Here is a 21,696-nt window from a genome sequence, read left to right on the forward strand (position 1 = left end):
CCTGTTCCTCCCCATACATCAGACTCACTTGAGCTCTGAATATCTTTGGATAGCAAGAAGAAGATGTACGCCGTCACAGTTTTGAAACCAACTGTCAGTTTTTCTAGAGTTTTTCTTCAAGGAAGCCAAAGGGATTTTTTGTAGAACATTGACCAGTAGTGTACCTTGTCTGCGCTTCAAAGCAAAGCAAGAGAATTTGTTTCCTATGTGCTTGGACTTTGCATTTGCAAATGAAACTAGTGAGAGTGTTTTTTTTTGTTTTGTTTTTGTTTTTGACAGGAACAAGCACATGGATTTATTTTTGGAACCAACTGAATGCCAATTATACACTTTCTCAGGGATTTATTTTTTAATGGCCCTAACCAAAAGTCATTTATTAATGTGTCACTCCAGATTTGAATCATTTTTATTTTTCTCTCTCTTTGTTTTCCTTCAGTCAGCACTCAAGTTCCAAGTGAGAGTGTTGGTGATTCTTATCAATATAAGATCATAAAGCACAATATTTCCACTCATATACATAAAATAATATTACCACCACAGTTTCCGGGTAATCAAAGTAATAGTCGGCAGTACGGCAATAGTTGATTATCGCATATAAACACTTACGTTTTATGTTAAAAGAACAAGACTTTGCAAATGCCTTAAAGTGATGGGTACAGGGTTCACAGAACCTGATTTCCGTGACGCATGGCTTTTTATGACGGTTTGTGTGACTGCGTCTGTGTCACCACGCGTATTACCACTTGACGAAAAGCAATTGATCGCGTGCTGCGATTTGATCTCGCTCGTCTGGAATCGGTTTGTCTGGGTTAATTGCTTTATGGTTTTCGGGGGCCTGGGAACCTGGAAGCGTCTGTGTTGACTCAAGATATGCCACATCCTGTCAAGACATGAGCGATTCAGCCTCTGCGCCAGCCCGACAGGCTGGCCAGTCTAAAAGAGGAAGACAGCCAACAGCGGGGCCGTGGCACAGGAAGTGATATTACGGATAATGCGCTGGGCTTCGTTTGGAGTCGCTGGAAACAAATATCACGCCGGAGGTCATTTCGCATCTCTCTTGCAGGAATTAGTATCGCTATCGTTTCACCCCAAAAGAAGAGGTCAAACGACTAAGCTATCGATGCCAATCTGCAGTCACAACATACAAAAAAATGGCTAGCTCCTCTTCCGTTGGACTGTTTTCATATTGTAATCTTTCTCAAACGCTTTAAAGGATGAGAACGAGGATGGGATGTAACACTCACCATCACTTAGCAGATGCATGCTGAAAAGAATCGCACAGCGCAATCAAAAATGCTAATGTCTTTCCTGACTCTCGGCAGACCAAAATAAATTGCAATTTTCTGAGAAAAAGACTAAATATGGAGCTTGCTGGTATCACCACTGAGGCAGTGCTATGCGTCTGTGGTAGCACAGATATATGAATTGATGGTTGTAATTTATGTGTAATCCCCTGCGGACTGGCTTGTTGATACAGGTGTATGATGCCCTTCGCCCTGGTCCAGTGGTTCTGACCACGGTTGAGGCCGAGCAGCTGTCATTCTTGTCACGCCCCGCCCCTCCGCAATTTGTACTTGTGTGATGTGCTTTCTGCGCCCGGTACGTATCATTGATGGAGCTCCCTTTATGTTCAGGTCCTGCGGAGCCCCTGCTGTATCTGATGCAAACTGATTTACATTCAGTCCTTTCTTTGCGAGCCAGTGCACTCTTTGAGTCCTATAGCACGTGGTGCCAAACTCCGATTGAAGGTTAGAAAAACAGAAAACAGGAAAAGGCAGGAGCCAAATGAAACGAGCCAGTACAGGACTGATGAATTGCAGGGCGTGTTAGTCGGGACAGTTGAAAAGAAAAGGCCTGGTTATTAATGGGGCTGTTACTGTGACAGGCAGCCAGCACTGAGTCCGTCAGGGACAGCTTCGCATACAGACACATGCACGCATGCACACTCATCCCTGCACACACATGCAACTTGTATGTGCATGCACACACATGCAGACACTCACACACATGCACACGCACGCACACACCTAAACATGCATGCAACACACATGCATTCACATATTTGAACATACATGCAATGTGCACACACACACATGCATGTACATGCACACGCACATGCACGTACACACACACACACAAACACACACACACACATGCAGAAACTCACACGCATGCACACGCACGCAAACACGCACACACCTGAACATGCATGCAACTCACAAATGTACACATGCATTCACATACTGTTTGAACATGCATGCAATATGCACATACACACACACACACACTACACACACACACACACACACACACACACACACACAAACGCACACATACACACACGCACACACACACACATGCACGTTCACGCTCATACACACACGTGCACACTCACACACACGCACACACACACGCAGATGGGTGCCACTCACTTCATCTGTTCCCACATAGTCTGTGCTCAGCCTTCTGTCTCCCTGTAAAGGGGGAGACGGTACACAAGCCCTGGCTTTGCTGAACACGTTATTCCTGCTTTAATTAGCGCATGCAGTCATGCTTCAGATCTGGAGTGTACCAAGTCCTGACACCCCCACGTCTCGCGCAGACTGAGAGAGAAGCGGAGTGGTTTGGCTCGGCAGTGCAGTGGCTGTGGCGGTGGCAGTGAGCGGACGGTTAAAATTCACAGCAGACACAGACGTGGCAACTGCAGCCCGAGTAGTCCCCCCCTCGTCTTCCTGAGCTGACAATTTGTCAGAGCGCTAAACGCCGGGTCAAATGATCACGGCATTCAACTATGGCCCTTAAATCTCTGAAGGTCGTTCCTGTAGCTGTCAGTTGCTCATAAATGATGCAAGCCCTCATGCTCACACAATGGAATGAATGAATAAATGAATTAATACACTTGGTGGAGAGGCCTTTTTTAACCTTCAAAGAGGCAATCCTTACAGTCCATTATATGAGTTCATCATCTGATAGGATGCTATGATTCATGTGGAGGCATGCTATAGGCTATACCCATTTGGTATAAACTGAAAGCAGGTGCTCCTCAAAGCTCTCCACACCACCTCCCTGCCCCTCCCATTCCCCTCCCTTGAAGGCCTAGTCACAGTGGATTGGCTGATGACCAGGTTCTTAAAAACCGAGTGACACATTGCGGGAGAATTTACGAGGAGAGAGGAGTACCTGTTTATCCTTACCCTGCTCCCTCTCTTCTTCCTTGTCTTAGAGGGGTCGCGTTGAGCACTCTCATCCCAGTGCCCAAATAACGACCGCTTTGTCTGATGAACAGAGGGAGGGGGCTCGACATTTAACCTTCCAATTTGGGAAATGCTCTCATGTGGCAAGAACTCTAGCGCAGTCGTGTAAGTATGATTGAACAGCGTACATCAAAACCGATCACTCCGGGCCATCCCGAAGATGGGACACCCTCTCCCTTTGATTAACCACGGTAATTAGCGCCCTTGTAAGCCCGGTATTTACCCTGTCGATTACGGAAGGGCATTTGGAACAATGAGGTGCATTATTGCTAGCGTCGACGGTCGTAACTTTTTACACCCCCCCCCCCATAAATTACACTGTTGTCCGGAAACTTGTGATGTTTTTTTCTTGCAAAGCTTGACTGATCAGTGTGGCTGTTTCCCTCACCCACCGGTTCTCGCATCGTAGCACAGAGAGACACGTGACCTTGTGACATCACGGAGCATTGGAAAGTATCCAGAGGGAGCAATGGAAAGTACCAAGCACCGTGCCAGCGGGTATTTAATAGTTGTCGACCCCTTCGTTCAGAGCTGGGTGGACGCTGACACGGTGCAGTCGTCTGCACTGGAGAGCGGCTCTGTCCTGCATAGTCTCTGTCCTGCGTAGTCTCTGTCCTGCGTAGTCTCTGTCCTGCGTGGTCTCTGTCCTGCATAGTCTATGTCCTGCAGAGTCTCTGTCCTGCATAGTCTATGTCCTGCAGAGTCTCTGTCCTGCATAGTCTCTGTCCTGCATAGTCTCTGTCCTGCATGGTCTCTGTCCTGCGTAGTCTCTGTCCTGCATGGTCTCTGTCCTGCGTGGTCTCTGTCCTGCGTGGTCTCTGTCCTGCGTGGTCTCTGTCCTGCGTAGTCTCTGTCCTGCGTGGTCTCTGTCCTGCATAGTCTCTGTCCTGCGTGGTCTCTGTCCTGCGTGGTCTCTGTCCTGCGTAGTCTCTGTCCTGCGTGGTCTCTGTCCTGCATAGTCTCTGTCCTGCGTGGTCTCTGTCCTGCATAGTGTTTACACTGAGAAACTCCCTCTCCCTACCACTCCATTCCCCTCAGAGAAGAGCTGACAAACAGTTAGATCCTGGATCAGCTCTGCATTCTCGCAGGCCTCGGGGAACACAAGCGACGTTCCCTTTCGGAATGTCTGGGCCGGGGAAGCTAACAAAAAGGCTCGAGTCTGATTCGGCTCAGTGTCTGTCACACTTATCAAGACACACAAGGCCTCCTCTGTTTTTCATATTTTCTCTTTCATTCGAGGGTGGTTTTGACAATTCATTTTTTATGCCTCCTCTTCATGAGGCAGACATCTGCTAAAAATATGATTGAGTTAAAAAAAGGCAACGATTTATGCATAAACGTAGAAAAGAGGAAAAGAGAAACTGCTTTGTCATATTTTATAACTTTGTCATGTTTGCGGTTTCGCCACAGATTTTACACAGTCCCGGTGATTCTTCGTGGGGCTTTTTTCATTATCATAGTGCCAAATTGAAAGTGCCTGATTGAAAGTCTCCCTCAATGTACTGCATAGTTAGAACGGTAGGAAGGGTTACTATATTCAGCTGCAGTCTTGGTTTAATTTGTCACAATTGTGTTTCCTCAGCAGGTGTCCTGTTCATAACCAATGTGCATGTCTACCGATTATCATACAGGAGGACATTTACATTTTTTAAAATGTCAGACACCAAGCAGTCAACCCACCATGTGCATTTTTCAGTTTATTCACTTTATTCGATGGGGAAAGCAGAGGGAATACAGACAGAGACAGCATGACATACAGAAAGTGCCATGGAGGGGGGAAGGGGGGTTTGTACATGGGTGGACTGCACCACACTATCTCGCCATACGGCAGGACACCCACTACAGAACGTCAGGTTCATTACTCAAGGGTGCAACAACAATGGGAACATCGACCCCTCTGAGTGCACACCCCATTCCTTAAGCACCACTCTGCTCTGCTGGGCCCTCCTGTAGCTTCAGAGCAGGGCCAGCTTTCTCTTATTTCAACAGCTTTACAACTGGAGAAACACATCTCAGTGAGGATCTGTCAGGGAACAATGTGTGTGTGTGTGTGTGTGTGTGTGTTAGAGAGAGACAGAGAGAGAGAGAGAAAGAGACACACATCTCAGTGAAGACACATGATCCGAACTCCACTGTCATCAGTACTGCTCACCAGGGGGCATGGGGACAGTGGTCACATGATGTCACTCTATGTAGATCCAGGTGCTCTGACTGACCAGACAATCAGGAGCTTCTGGAAAGAAAAAAAAAGTTACGAAAACACCAGCCTCAGTGGAACCACCTTTTGAGGAGCTTGCCCTGCTCCCAAACATCAATCTCTGTGCCAGCTGATTACGTCTGTTGCGCTGGCTTTTTGCACCATCAAAGCCGGGCCAGGGGAAGATTAGAAAGCCTGCTGCCAGCTTTCATGCCCGCATGTTTAGCCGATATGACACAAACGCGTGCGCGGAAAGGCTGGGCCCACAGGGCCATACGCGCACTGAGACTGCCGCCATAGCCGCTCTGGCACAACGGCGGTGGAGCCCACGCCCTTTGGGCCGCGCCGGAGCGGGCAAGGCCCCCGAAGCCCCGCGGCTGTGACAGAGAGGCGTCTCATTCGCCGGGGTCCCCGGAGGCCAGAGGGACTGGCCGCTGTCACCGTAATAAAGGCCTGATTTATGAATCCCAATCAGGGGGACGTCTGTAAAGTGTGAAACGAGCGGATAATTAATCATAATCAAGCGTCAGTGTCTGTGAATCTGCGGGGCCAAACAGAGAGAGATTGTGTTTTTTTTTGTTTTTTTTCCTGCCGCGCTGAGGGACGCCGCATCTCCCCACAAAAAAATAAAACAAATCTCTCGGCAAACAGACAGCGCTCGGCTCCGGCTAAAAGCTGTGCGATAAGGCGGAAAACAACCACCTGATAAAGCAGGTTCAGCTGGAACGCCTAAATCTTCTCGTGCGTTGGAGATGGAAATTAATGAGGGGCAGCTGGAGAGGGCCTAATTTGAGCATAGCTTGTTTCTATCACCATTTTTCTTTAGACTCTCCCCCTCTGAAAGAAAAAAAATCCATACCGGATGTCTAGTTTGCAGAATGCATAATTAAGTGAATGGGTCTGATTTAGCTAAGCGTTGTGTGCAACATGCATGTTTAATAGACGCATCATATTCTCTTGCACAGAATGCACGCTCACACACGTGTGCACAGATGCATACACATACACACGTACACACACACCCCAATAAACATCTGCTTGGACACATGAATATATGCACTTACAGTCATACAATTTCACGTGCGTGCGTACACACAGACACACACAGGTATACGCAGTCTGAGATACATAGTCTATCTGTGGATTGTGAGGTGGGAAGACCCCACTGGTTGCAGTAGCACGCTCCAGGGCAAGGACCTCCCCCAAACCCCCCCAACTCCCCCCCACCCCACCAGCTGCAGCTCAGTAGAAACCATGATGTAATGCGCCTGGCTCAGAGAAGCTACCCCCTCAGCTGCTTTCCGATTTTTTTTCTCCCCCTCCTTCTCATTCGCTGCTGGTGGTGCTGCTACCGTCTGCACGTACCGGACCGGCCAACGTTGCCTGAGCACCTTCGGGAAATCCTCCAGCCGTATCTTTCGTGTTCGCACAGCCACCTGTCTCTGCCAGTGGAGAACGCACGGTGAGTCCCGGTATTCCTCCTTAACGGTTATTTCTTCACATCACACGCGCGGCAAAGGATGCGGTAATAGAAAGCGGAGGGGAGGACGAAAAGAGCAGCGATTGTGGGTTGTATCTCCGGTGGGGTCTCGTGCACAGCCAAATGAATTGGTCCGCTGGCTGAAAGCTTCTGGTCGCCTTGGCGCCGGGAGCCATGGCAATAGATTGAATTCCGTTCCCTGGGCTGCTGCCGTGTGCTTTTTTTCTGTCTCTTTGCCTGTAGCAAGGTGTTGGTTACCATGGTGAGATAGGGATGGATTCCCTTGCATGTTCCCAGATTGTTCAAGGTGTCTCTTGGAATGCTGTATTGTAAAAGAAGGTAATTCCTTTTTTTCCTTCTGCAGTAAATATCTTGTGTTAGCCTGTTACATTATTACAGTAAGTGGTTTTCTCATTCTTTTAAAAATAACTTTAAATAATGTGAAGATAAGGGGGATATAAAATTGCATTCTATTTCCCAAAAACACATACATATAAAGTTAGGTGCTTTTATTTTATTTTTTATGGGCTATATTACATTGAAATGAGCTGACGATGCCTGCTTACAGTATTGCTTAATATATATTTACGCTTGCTGGTGTGTGCATGGGTGTGTGCGTGCGCGCGTGCGTACATGGGAGGGAGAGAGAGAGAACACACTTCCCTGCGTGTGTTAACCTTGTGAAGCTAGATGGGCATTTGTGCGAAGAAAGAGGGCGTGTGCAGTCTACTGTGGTTTTGTGGCTACATGAATGCTTGAGTGGTCAGGATGCTAACTGATCTTTATTAATTTTCCCACCGGATGTTCCTACCTCTGGGTCCAAGGCAAATTAAGTGAAGTGTAGCAATAAATTTAAGAGCTCGCCGCTGAAAGGGTATTAGCATCATGATGTATGGGATTTTCACATTAACATATACAATCTGTCAAATTTGCTGTTTGTATATTCAGCCAGTGTATTATCAGTTGTAGTCCAGCCCAACCTTTTATACCTACTGTGCTGTTGCTATTTTTTAAATATTTCATACCTCCTGTCTGCTCTGTGTGGAGCTGTAATCATAACTAATTCATTCAAATACATTTTCCTTTCTTTAGAACTGGAAAACCCCCAGTTTTATTTCCCATGATTCAGGCTATCTGTAGTCTCCATAATTATCACCATTGTAGTTTTTCCACAATCTCTCACCACTTTGCCACCTTTCACATGAGCTGATGATGGGTTTTCTACAACACCTTGCGGGCATATGAAGTTTCAGATGAAACGTTTTTGAAAGGAAATGCCTGCAGGATAGCGCATCTCAATTGATGAGGTCACAATCACAATCGCAGCTGCACCCTGATTTGAGCCAATCACATGCTTGATATTACCCCACCAAAGAATATTTTGTTCAAAATCAAAGCTGCTTTAAAGGGTGACTTTCCGATACATTTTAGAAATGTATCCAGAGACTATCAAATGTATACCTGGCAAATCAGCTGCAGTCAGTTATATGATTTTCAAACGCATAGCTTATTTTCATAATTAAAATGTAGAACTAGCTGAGCACATTTATGATTCTCATAATGTGATATGGAAAATCAGATTTGTCTGAATTTGATTGTTTTTCATTGCTGAGGTCATTCCTGCTAGATCAGCTATGTGGAGCAACTGGAGATGTAGCATGGTGAATAAAATGGTGGTTAGATTGCTTTAGCTGAAACTCTTCTGCTCACAGACTATTGGGTGGGGATTTCCCCTCAAAGGTCATCCTAGTTGCTTTGCCACAGATATGGATTTTTTTTTCTGTCTCCTCTGTCAGTTCTGAGGTGATTGATGAGGTCACAATTTCAGCCAATCACGTGCCTGATATTACCCCACCACCAAAGAATCTTCTCTGAACAAGACTGCCGACACCCGCCGTGTTGGAAAAGGGTGGTTGATCACTAGTGATAGGATTGTAAAGGCTTCATTTTATCCCAAAATAATTGGTGCAAAATGGTGCATTCTGTGAGTGATTAAGACAAAACTGTGTTTTACATCAACTATAGTTGATCGTAGTCTACGTCATAGATTTATGATTCACAATTTTGAACTCCCGGTGGGCTTTAGATTCTGCACCACTTGTGGATACCATCAACTTGCACCTAAAACAGGAACAGTTTTCCACTTGCCCAAAGAAATATGACAGGGCCTCTTCCAAGAACATATCATTTGTATGGTGAGCGAAAACCACAAAATTCAGTTTGGCACTCTTGTTGAAAGGAGAATGTAAACTGAATTTCCCAAAGTTCACTCAGTGTTTAATGTTTTTTTAATGACTTAAATAGCACAGGGACAGTAAGACAGAGGAACAGGCTATTTTAGCTGTTGCTTTTGTTGGTGATTGAACTCCCTCGAGCGCTAGCCTGTCTTGCAAATGACCTTGATTATAGATTTACCTCTCCCAGCAGCGCCCTTCCTTGAAGTGCAAGTGTTTTCTTAGTTAGGAACATTAACTTAAAATAGTGCAGTGACATTGTTGTTTTCAGTATCCAAGGCCACTGTAAGGAAAGGGCAGTGCTGAAAATAGCCGTAACCTGGGCGTGTCTTCCAGTTCGGAGAGGAGAGGGTAGCGCCGCAGCCCGCCGGACACACTAGGGGCTGCGCACCTCAGTCAACCGAAGAAACAGCTGGCCTTGTGGGCCGTACCACTGTCCAGGCCCGGCCTGGTTTCTTTACCCTGTTCATTTTTATCCAATCCTCCCCACACAGTTCTGTTCCACAGTTTGGATTAGGTGATTAGGCCTGTCGATCCACCTCCAAACGCACCCCCATGGCTGCTGGAGCACGCGCTGCTCCACTGCACCGGCCTGCTAGCCAGCCAGGATTTTCCACCCCACAGGCCACACAGTGCTACTCTTTGCCCTTTTCATGAGAAAATGTCTGCTATTCACAGACTTAACAATCCATGGTACAGACAGGGAACTACAGTACATCTATGCTTATGAGCTGCTGCACTGTTCAAACTTCATTTCAGAAATGGAGTGTTTCTTGCTTCGTTATTTATATTTTATTTTTAAAACAAAAATAAAAGAGAAAAAGAGAAGTGTTCACACACACACTCTCTCTCTCTCTCTCTCTTTCTTTACCGCTAAGTGTTAACCCGCAGGTTTACTCACCCTGTTTTTTGCTGGCAGTTTGCGGACATGCCCTGTTGCCTCTTGGGCTGATGTCTGTGACTCATGTGCATTACCTCACCTTTAATGCCAGTGTCTGATTCGTGAGCCAAACTGCGCTGCCCTGACGAAGGCCAGTGACTGCACTGCGTCCCGTCTGTGCGATTTCCCCACGGCGCTCTCTGCCCACTCTGGCTATAATGAGCTGACCCTGCGGCTCGTATCAGAGCTCCTGCCATAAACATCTGCGCAGTCAAGTTCTGTTCCCCGCCACGCACCATTGCATCTCGACCATAGACTGCATAAAAATTATCGACCAAGTCACTGTGACGTCACCTATTGACTTTCCATTGGCTTGGTGAAAAGCGCTTTGTAACCGTGGAAGTGCAGTTTTTGGGTGCTGCCATGTTGTACAAATTGGAGCCAGAGATCACGCAGTAGGGAAAAGGGGGGACCCTTATATGGGCTTGAAGTTTGGCCAAGTCTGGGTCGTCCACTAATCGTGTGAGATACAGTGACTTGGCAGTGACGTAAACTGTCCCTGATTTGTCCTCAAAATATTACAATCTCATCCAAATAACACAATAGCTTAACAAACCAGCACATGGAAGACATTAGATGAAGAAGAAACACCTATTGTGACTACAAAAAATGATTGCCTTATTTTGACTTTATTGTTGCTATTGACTTACATTGAAATAGTTGGCTTAAAGTCCTATACTGGAGCCAATCGTTCTGGCACTAGTGAGCAACATCTCTCAAAATCACCAGGAAGTGAGCTTCCAAAACGAAGCCCAGTTTTTGCCCCTTGGTCCCTAACACAGTCAAAGCCTGTAGCAGATGTTTCTCTGTGCCGATGCGCAGTTAATCTCAGTTCCTGATGCTGCCTCTGTCCTCGTGCACAATCGCACTGTCTCAGCTTCTGCGTCTGCACTGTCGCACAGGCAAAGCCCTGTTCTTCCCTCCCCGTCTGTCCTGATGGGCAGAGCTGAGCTGCAGCACACTTGGCGGGGTACGGAGGGCACAGCGGAAACAGAGGGCACAGTTGGTGGTTATGTACCAGGGAGGAGAAAGTGTAACTGAAAAGATTTTCTCGTCTATGTTGAAAGAAGGCTGGAATCTGGAGTAGCTTATCACCAGTGTGGTCTTGAGCACACGTCTGTGATTAACTGCTTCTGTTGTATAAATGGATCAAAAGAGCCATCTTTGTAAGGAACCCTAAAGGCATCTCCTAACAAATAATTGTTCCCTTGAACTTGACAGGAGGAACAGATTGCCATGAGTGTAGTGGAAGTTGAAAAGGTTTACTTTGCATGTTTCTTTTTTAGTTCAACAGGAAGAAGATAATTGTTTATAGCAGGGCTTCCAAACTCTGTTCCTGGAGATCTACCGTCCTGTGGGCTTTCATTTCATCCCTAATTTGGCACACCTGATTCTACTAATGAGCAGCTCAATGAGATCCCTAGCTGTTGAATGAGGTGTGTTAGGACTAGAGTGAAAGCTTACGCTCTGGTCGATCTCCAGGAACAGGGTTGGGCAGCCCTGGGCTAGGGTGTCAGTTTACTCTAAATCCTATCTTTAGCCTGCATGTGTCTTCCACTATAACCGAAACATTTACATCTGAGGCATTTAGCTGATTACATATCTTGTATTCTTTTTACAAACAATTTATACAGCTGGATTTTAACCGAAGCAATTTGTGTTAATTATCTTGCGTGAGGGTACAACAGCTCTGTTCCACCTGGGAATCAAGCATGCAACCTTGAAGCTGCAGGCTCAGTTCCCTCACCGTTATGCTACACTGCCATCCTTCTGGAGCAGTAGCAACTCTAGTCTCAGTTTCAGAGTTTTTGGCTGGACCGCAACAGCGGGGCCAGCCCTACAAACGCGAATGTCTGTGACTGACTGACTGACTGAGTGAGTGATGAAGTTACACCATTGATCGGCCGAGTTGTGAACTTACACCATTGGTCGCCCGGATCACGTGTGTTAAGTCCAGCCATATACTAGGTTTTGACCTGGTCTTGTTTTATCAGCGCTACATGCAGCATGGGGTGGCAGCCATGTAATGGGGCCTGTGGCAAGAGGTGGGAGACCCCGCGACACACGGCTAGCTATGAGCCGCCGTCTGTAATCGGCAGTTACCTGTGAAATAAACACGTTGTGCTTTCCGCAGCTTCATCGCAGGGATCTCATCCGTCGAAATTGAAATCCCGCCGTGCGTCGCCTCCCATTGCTGCTCTGTATCGTGCTGTCATTCTCCACAGCAGTGTAATTGTTCTAATATCCTCTTGAGCTGCTTTAACTGAACACAGTTTTTCGGGCTGCATAAATGATCCACGGTTGATCAGCTGTGGTTGGGTGGGTTAATGTCCACCGCACTCTACAGTGTCAGACCGTATGCCCGTGTCCCAGACCCAGGTTAACACAAAGCAAAAATCTCCTCCAGAACTCTGGGGCAGCTTAAACTGAACATCGTTTTTCGGGCTCTGCAGGAACGGTCCACGATTGATCGCGCCGCGGTCGTGGTTTTCAGGGGGCTCATGTGTTCTCCCCCCAGCAGACGCGCAGACAGTGGCAGGCCAGAGTTAAGTGTTCCTGCGGAGGCTGGGAGCTATTTGCCATTTATTTTCAGTCTGAGCTAATTATCATTTTCTTTTAAGCCCAGGGAGGCTGGCTGGTGCTAAAAATTTGTATTTACTCTCTAGCAGCTGGACGCCTGGATGCAGTTTTAGGATCAACAGGCCCCCACCCCTGTCCCACACCCTGTGCTCCCCACCCCACACCCTAAGTCCCCAAACCTCTCAACGACTCCACCTCTTCAGTGACCTGTCTCTTCAAAACCCCACTTATTTAATTCCGCCATTTAGCCCATAGTTCCGACTCTCCAGCCATATTTGTAGGCCCATCTCGTTGGCACGAAGTCCTCTAGCACGTTTCCCTCTGAAGCGTGTACTGCCAGCTGCCTTTTACCGCTCAGTCCAGAACAGCAGCACATCTGCACAGCCATTGCACCGAAGGAGGAGGTCTACAGACAGCTGGCAGGTGCCCAACTGACCAGAGGAGCTGCTCTGGCCTGATGAGACTATGACCCTCCACCCCACACCCCGTGGCGATGTTACTGCTCCATGAACCATGTTTACAAAACTGAAGTCAGTTACAACATGTGCTGGTTCTTTTTTTGTTTGAGAAAAGTTTGACTCATCTAGAATTTTCCATATCATTTTTTTCTGAACTTTTTTCTTAAACTACAGAAGCGGACAGAAGACGAGAAACGAGAGAGAGAGAGAGAGAGAGAAACAACAATCATTATGTACACTAAATCCAGTGCTACTTGTCATCTCTAATGGTAGAAGAGAAGATTTAGTCTGACATCTGTATTGTCTCCTTAATTATTTTCGCTGGCCTTGGCCAAGAGCGAGCAATCTGTCGCACCCGGTCGGGGGGGGCGAGGAAGACGAGGAGAAGAAAGTGGGCCGCCGGTGCCTTTGATATGGACATGAAGTGCCCCCAGAGGAGCTGAAGACTGATTTATTCCCCCCCTCCATGTGCCGGCTGAATATTAAATACAGCCCCGGCCTGGCCAGCGGCTTACTGCCTGTCTGCCCCGACGTGCTCACCGAACGCTCTCCCTTCATTTCGACGGGTGGCGGGGTGGTGTGTGTGTGTGTGTGGGGAGGGGGGTTAGGGGTGGGGGGGTCTGGGGTTGGGCTGGGGGCGTGATTTAATAACTCAGGCTTGTGGAGGTGCAACTTCCTCAAATTTGTATATCCCAAAAAGTAATCAGCGGCGGTTTGCTGACGAAGAGGCGCAGGTGAGCAGACGAGGCGGGTTAGTCCGGGACGGGTGAGTCATCCAGATTTTAATAAACCCCTGCGCATGGGTCCAGGGAAGGGGAACGGGGATGAGTTACCGTGTGCTGTCCCGCCGACAACAGAGCGCTTTGGTGAGGGGCGTGGAGGTGGGAGGGCAGCAGCGCTGGGGAGCGATTCCAAGAAATAAATGTGGGGAATTCAGGGCACCCTCCCATACCTACGGGACCGTCCCACACTGGCCCCAGTAAGGGGCACTGCAATAAGCTCCATGTAGCGGGTGAAAGAGAGTGCAAGTATGAAAGCCTGTTTATAAACCCTAATTTATTGTGTGCCCAAATGCATTGCTACTCTAGGTAACTACTTTTCTAGTTTTTAAATGCCTGAAATCTCATTTTGCAGAGTGCCCATATCCCCAGTACTTTTCCATAGCTCCTGCACCCCCCCCCCTCGCACCCCTCCTCCCATGCCCCCCCATTTGTTGACCTTGAAATGCTGTTTAGCCATGTGAAAATAAATATTTACTCTCATCAACAAAATGTGTCAGGGAAAAAAAACATTCCTGCCGCTGGTTTTTTCCACGGGCTGTTCCTCGTCAGGCTGCCCGGGCGCTTTGAGGAGCTGCTCGCTCTCCCTCATTAATCAGCCTCAGAAACGCTGACGTCAGACGAGGGCGCGACGAGCCGGGCTCGGGAACACAAATATGCGCATAATCTCATCACCAAGTCTCCGCCTCCCCCCCCCCCACCCCCACGTCGCTGCAAATTGGTTTAGCCGCCCGCCAACTTTCGGGAACGACCCCGCCCGGACGTCCGCTCGCGTTTCGGTCAGATCTGCTCGCTCACCGCGATGGGTCAGCGCTCGCCTGCCTGCCCCTCTCCTGCCGGAGGAGGCTCGGCGGTGCCCCCGCGACGCTGCGATTTAAATGGGAAATGTCTGGAGAGGAGCGGGGGCGGGGGGGCGGGCGGGCAGACGGACGGCCCTCTCTGATTAGAGCCTGCGGAACAGTGCGCCGCAGGCAAATCCAAGCGGCTGCCGTGTCGTCGCAGCACGCTACGCAGGGCACTGGTGCCTGCAGGGAGGCGGGCCAAATTTGCACGCCATTTGTTTGCCTTTGTTCTGGTGCCTTTTTCACCTTGCAGAAATGAAACATTTTCGTGAAGCGTGCCGTGTGTACGTCTAAAAAAAAAAAAAAACGCAGCCATTAAAGAAAAAGAGAAAAGATATACTTTTCGAAACGTAGCATGTACATGTTACATTTCCAAAAGTATGTGGACACCCCTTCTAATTAGTGGTTTTGGCTATGTCAGCTACACCCATTGCTAACAGGTGCATAAAATTAAGCACACAACCACCAATCTCCATTGACAGATGTTGGCAGTATGGGTTGTACTGAAGAGCTCAGTGACATTCGATGTGGTGCTGTCATAGGATGCCACCTTTCCAACAAGTCAGTTTGTCAAATTTCTGCCCTGCTTGAGCTGCCCCAGTGAACTGCAAGTGCTGTTATTGTGAAGTGGAAACATATAGGAGGAGGAACTGCTCAGCCGCGAAGTGGTAGGCCACACAAGCTCACAAGTAGTAGCATGATTAGTACTTTGACGTATGTAGACTTGAATGAACCCCACATTAGGTGGAGCTATGCTACGATTTGTCTGGTTTCAACCAATTATATTGTTTTATATTGTTTGATTTCTTCAGACAAGATGGTGCTTGGCAGAGTATGATGGCTCCACCCACTTTGGCTTGCATGAAGCACTCAATCATCTCCACATATACAGTAAATATGTTCCCCAACATCTATTACTGTATGTTTTGCCTAAACACAATTTATCAAGGCTCTATTAACGAGGGACATATATAGACGTGAGGAACATATATGGGTTTATGTGTGTTTTCACTTATAAAAATATGGATTGTGAAGATTTTATGGGGTCCTAATTATTTGATAATTGGTGTCCCTTAAACAAATTAAATGCAAAATACATTAGAGGTAATTTATTTGTTGTTCAGACAGTTCAGATTAAGGGGCATTAATCAACTAAAGGACTATTTAAGGGCAATCAGCTGAGACAGCTTCCTGCCTCTGCTTATTTACGGAATAATAATGAAAGCACCCTTCTGTTTTTGGCAGAAACGTCTGGGGCCGTGAGCAGTACATTCACTTTACGAAGGACTTCTGACACATTGCTGTCAACGGATGCAGAAGTACAGTAATTGAGCTCAAATTAATTGAGCAGGGCTGGAGAAGAGTGGTGTTCCAGCACCGATGCTAAGCAATGATACATTTGGACCAATCAAACTAGCGTGCCATAAATGGTAGCTGAAATTCATTCAAAACGTGAAGTTTTCAAATGATTTTCATTGATTCTCTGTAGAATTTACTTATTTTTAATTTGTTCTTTTTTTTTGCTTAAAGAATAATTTCTGCCATGTTGTGTTGTCCATTTATTGGAGTGTGAATATAGCAGTACATTAATAAAAAATATGAAACGTACAATACGACTGTACATTTTAATTTAATTGCCCCCTGCCCCTCAGTCTGGCAGCTCACATCTATTAGACAGGGAAACTTATGAAACGGCCTACAAAAAGAAGCCAGTCATTAACATGTAGCAGCTAATTACCAGCCCGTTGGAGACCTGAGCCTGTGTGATAACTCAATTTGCATTTTAACAGACCATGAATACGTAATGCTGCGGTTTTAAGATCAAATAAAAGTGTGGAACTTTTAGGACATCAGAGATAATTGAAAAGCAGCAACAGAGATAGTATACTTTGACATAGAATAGGAAGGGCTTTCTTAATTAGATGATTGACAGTTCATGATAAACATGATTGTGTTTCCTTTCGTGGTGGGTTTTGACTCGGTTAGTGATACATTGTTTTATTGCAGAGAAGCCTGGGGAGTCCGTTTGTGCACATTAAAGGAAATTGGTTAAAACTTAATTTTGCTTTCATCAAAATAAATGATGCGATAATGGTTCAGATAATGGCGATTGAATTTGTCATTCAATAAGTTTGTCTCCGCCTGCACTGAAAGATGGATTTCTGCCGTGTGCTGAATCAGGCATGGCCGTCCTATCTCCCGTCTGACTCGTGAATTTCACTTGAGGAGCTGGCGAACTCCGAGCTCCGCAGAATTAATCCATTATTCAGATATAAGGGATTACGCCACTTCCTGGGAGATAAAAGAATAATGTTTGATTCTGGGGGTCCTTTGAAAGCCACTTTGATGTCCTATTAGTTTAACCCCCTCCTGAATTCGGATTGAGAGAGAGAAAGAGAGAGAGAGAGAGAGATTAAATACTTAAAGTCCTTGTTTTTGCTAGTGATGTTCATTCACATTCTAGCCTACATTATATAAATTTAGTTTTATTGTAAGGAGAGAGAGAGGGAAAGAGAGATAACCACTTACCCTCAAGGCCACGCGGTGCCAGCCAGCGAACGATGGCGTTTTGGGATAGAGACACCGGCGCCGTGTCGGGTCACTCTGCGGGGCGGGGCGGGATGGGGCGTCTCTCAGAGGTCAAGAGAGAGAGAACCCCACTGAGCGCCGGCGTCCGCTCTGCGTGTTTACTCTGCTGAGCATCTGCAGGATGTTAGCGCGTCCCCTGGGACGCCCAGCCTCTCCTCCCCCCCGCGGCTGCCTGTCCCAGGAGGCGCGGGGCTGACGGAGTACCTGAGAATCTTCAGTGGTGCACCGTCAGGCTAACGCGCGCAACGGGACGACTAACAGAGCTCAGACACTGAGCACTGCGCAGGCTTAGGGCTCATTCGTTCAAACTGGCCGGTCAGAAGGCCACTACAGACCAGAGAGCTGAACCATTAATAGTTAGCAATTAGCCCTGTGGAGGGGCATTGCTGTTGAATTCTTGAGCGAGGTACTGTATAATCCCTATAGTATTGCAAAAGTTGCGTATCTCAGAAGAATTTCAATAGAGGACTCAAATAGTAACAAATGTACTCAATCGCTGAAAGCAGCACATAGAAGATTGAGTCACAGGATACCTAAAAATATATTGTGTAATATAATAATGCATTATAAAACAATAAATCTAACAAATGTTTGTACGATACCTTGGATGACGGTGCCTGCTAAACGAGCACATAACAAGATTCAAACCTGAGCCCAGAGTCTGAGGTGAGGAGGGCTAGACGTCAGTGTCCAGCTGGGTGCGTTACCCCTGTAATTACCAGAAGGTTCTAAGGGTCCCACCCTCTCTCTGCAGGTTTAACACGATGGAGGCGCCACTGATAGTTGACGTAAACACCATCCCGGATGCGTTCGACAGAGTTAAGCTCTTCACAGTGCGAATGTTGGCTGGGATGGTTACTGTGCGCGTCTGCCATTTGGCCAGCTTGTAATAACCACTCTAAGATTAAGTGAAGGGGAGGGTCCCCTCCTCCGTCTGCTCGCCATGGTCTCTGCTACACTCCAAAGCAAAACGTACAGTGGGATTACATGGGATTTTTGTGCCGGTTGTCTTACCGGCTACGGAGTGATTTGTAATCCCCTTTGTGTGAGAAACTCCCCATTGTTCTCAGTTGTTTGAGTGGATTCCCTTATGCACTCACACACAGACACTCACACACTCATACACACATGCACGCACACACACGCACACACAGGCACACACACACTGGCACACACACACTGGCACATGCACTCACACACACACAGACACACAGGCACACACACACTGACACACACAGGGACACATACACTCATACACACACACACTGACACACACACACACAGGGACACATACACTCATACACACACACACTGACACACACACACGCAGGCGCACACACACACATACACACACACTCACACACACACATACTCAGGGAGCTGGGACAGTGAGCTCTGTGGAGGCGGCGGTGCTCCAGTGAGCGTGTGATCCCTGGTGTCCAGGGGCCGGTACAGTACTATAGCACCTGTCCCCAGCGGCCCTGGCCTGTGCCTGAGTCTCCTGACCCCTCGGCCTCCAGCTGGCTGCTCCTCTGGTCCAAACACAAGTCTGGCATTCCGGCCCAATGACATCCCTGACCCAGAATGCCTCCCGTTCCTGCTCAGCTCCCAAAGCTCTTCAGATGATCACATTCACCCCAGGGCTCAGTATGTGCCCTCATGTTCCCTCTGTCTATTCTTCAATGCCCCCTCCCATAAGCCCCCCCCCCCACCTCCCTCCCCCCTTCCTTTGAGGTCAGGGCCCCCGACGGTCATGGTTTGATCTGTGACATCTGCATTTTATTTTAGCTTTTCTTAAAAGGCCTAGACTTTTTTTTAAACTATTCTTGAATGAAAATAAAGAAGAAAGGCAGAAAATTTTATCACCAAGAAATATGTAAATTTCCCTATTATTATTGCTCAATTGAAGTGCTACCGTTTTGCAGAATGGGGGGAAATGCTGGATTACATAATCTCCTAATGGTGACCCTGGCTTGTTTTTTATCATGTGGCATTCCATTTATAGAAATGCATTCTGACACGTTTTTATATTGCAGTTCCATGTTAAGGCGCAGGAAACGGCAGGTTTGGGTGGGTCCAAAGTTAAGTGCATTATCCGGTTTGCTCACTAACCAAAGCGTTCTAAAGTGAAAGGGTGCCGGAAACTTTTCCAGTCTGTCTGGCTGTTGCAATATTAATGGAAATAAATCCACAAGTATTGAATGAATGCTGCTTCATTACATGACTGAAATAAGCGTCAGAGCGTGCGCTTTACCTAATTAAACAAACTCACTTCCCAAACTTGACACTTTCTGTTTTGTCAGATTGTGATTTCGAATATGAAAAATGTTGCCTTCAGCAAGAAATTACATTTTTTAAATGTTAAGGCATATAAATGATTGCATGTAGATCCAGACTGCGATATCATTTCGTATTTGCCCAAATGAAGGCTTTTAGTTCTCTCTGTCATTTAATATTGGAATGGTTTACGCCATCAATCAACGCCATTAACGGTTGAGGTCTATTCATCCCAAGTAATGTAATCTCCAGCCACCCAATATGACACAGAATGTTGAAAAAAAATGTTTATTTTTGTAATGTGTGTTCTTTATCGGTTTTCATTTTGTTGTTATAAACACCTATAAAAGAAAGATCTTTTAAATGTTATTTTTTCCCCAAAATTAAAATATCCAATTTAGACTCTTGAGTCACCTGGTCTTGCCCGGAGCACTGCACCTAGAGGGCGTTCGTCTGTGAGACAGGGACTGGATTCCCCCCGTTTGCTGTTTATGTATCTATCATAAGATTAACCCAATAACATACGGAATAAAAGCAGGGGAAAGGTCAGACACCTGTTTCTCTCCTGTCTTTTTACCACATTCGTTTAGGCTATATCTCTTTTATGAAACATACATTTCTATATATTCTTTTATAGCTTGAGTTCAGTGCATCCCGTAATGTGGTTTCATTACGGCACTGTATCATGTCAGACGTTCCTTCACACATGTTGTGTGTGTGTGTGTGTGTGTGTGTGTTTGAATGTAAATGATTGAGAGCTTGTGACAGACAGGAATACCGATTAATCTAAAATTGTATTATTCAGCCGCCATGGTGTATAAACTCCTTACATTGCAGAAAATGTCACGACTCCTTAAAGTGAAATCGTCGTGTTATTCTTTCTGTCTTTGAAGAACCTGAATTTCCACTCTTTTTCGCGACATTCACCTTGTAAAACCTGACCGCGCTCCATAAGGCTATAAAATTGACAACGGACGTCTTATACTCTGTTTATCCGTGTTTACGCCAGGAAATTCTTTAACGTAAACACATTTCAGGTAAGGCCAGCCAGCAGTCAACCTGCTATTGTTTGCACATTTCCAGTCACTGCTTGTAACTGTACTCCTGCAAGAGTACAGTTCGTGCATGTTCATATTGCTTTCAGATACGAGGGCGAGTCTCTCGGCATTAAATCCATTTTCCCCGGATCGAGTATTTTAATACCAGTCCAAACCCTGCCAGCTGATCCTACGCACTGCACGCACTGTCTGCTTTACGTTGCCTATAAAGGAACAGTGATACAGTACGGTTCCTAATTATATTGCGTGTATAGCTGTCGTTATATTTACACACATGAAAGCGGTCATTCTTTCTGAAATAGGCTACTGGGGGTTTTGAGAGGTTAGACCTGAAAATTCAACTGTCCTTGGAATTTAAATAAATACAATTTCACCTCCACACGTAGTCTTTGCTCAATTTGAACGCGAACAGAGCGAGTACCTACACGTGTGAGCACTCTGCGAAATTACTCATGCTGACTCTGTACTCGAGTCCGACCCAATCCAATTAGTAAGTGCATAAACGACAGTCAGTTACTGTGTGTTTGACTTTAACCTCAGACGAAGTTTCTGAATGCAAATTAGAGGGCATTACACACAGTCAACGACGGAAAGCGTCAGTAAATAGCGAGTAAGACGTGCGTTCCCTTTCCATAAATCACAGGGCTAGATACTGTATCTGTCTTTCTATTTCTCCTGACACGTAGGGGAGGGGCAAAGGGTAGCTGCGAATGTCTAGGCTGTAGTACTACAGCGAGCGTCAATAGTAGGAGCGCTCAAGCATAGTGGAGTGGTAGCAGGGAACAGAAAACGCAACTACAGCCTACAGTTCGTATCGCTGTCTTTTAACTATTTTTAAGGAATTCCTTGCGCTGGCTACACATCAAGTCTCTCGGAAGTATGTCCATTTAGTTTTCCTGATATATCACCGACTAAGGTTTTTTCTTATTTCTGGAAAGGATTTACCCGTGAACGTTAACGCTTGGGGAAAAGTAAGTAGAAAGCCACCTTCATATTATTCTCATGGAG

General features: G+C 46.6%; 1 protein-coding gene and 2 long non-coding RNA genes across 3 annotated transcripts in view; 2 read left to right on the forward strand and 1 right to left on the reverse strand.

Moving 5' to 3' along the window:
• Positions 1-4,938: 4,938 nt before the first annotated feature.
• LOC135241599 (uncharacterized) lies at positions 4,939-6,949 on the reverse strand. The gene is made up of 2 exons (XR_010326050.1): positions 6,817-6,949; positions 4,939-5,487 (listed from the first exon to the last, which is right to left on the reverse strand). It is a non-coding gene; the product is annotated as an uncharacterized LOC135241599 (long non-coding RNA).
• LOC135241598 (uncharacterized) lies at positions 6,822-16,566 on the forward strand. The gene is made up of 3 exons (XR_010326049.1): positions 6,822-6,913; positions 15,577-15,655; positions 16,010-16,566. It is a non-coding gene; the product is annotated as an uncharacterized LOC135241598 (long non-coding RNA).
• Positions 16,567-21,256: 4,690 nt separating this feature from the next.
• sema4ba (sema domain, immunoglobulin domain (Ig), transmembrane domain (TM) and short cytoplasmic domain, (semaphorin) 4Ba) overlaps positions 21,257-21,696 on the forward strand; it is a 54,871-nt gene continuing 54,431 nt past the window's right edge. Inside the window, exon 1 of the mRNA XM_064313789.1 lies at positions 21,257-21,659. The gene's annotated coding sequence lies outside the window, so the exon portion shown is untranslated. The remainder of the gene's footprint in view (positions 21,660-21,696) is intronic.

The sequence above is a fragment of the Anguilla rostrata genome, chromosome 16 (genome assembly GCF_018555375.3).
Source record: "Anguilla rostrata isolate EN2019 chromosome 16, ASM1855537v3, whole genome shotgun sequence".
In the NCBI taxonomy this organism is placed as follows: Eukaryota; Metazoa; Chordata; class Actinopteri; order Anguilliformes; family Anguillidae; genus Anguilla; species Anguilla rostrata.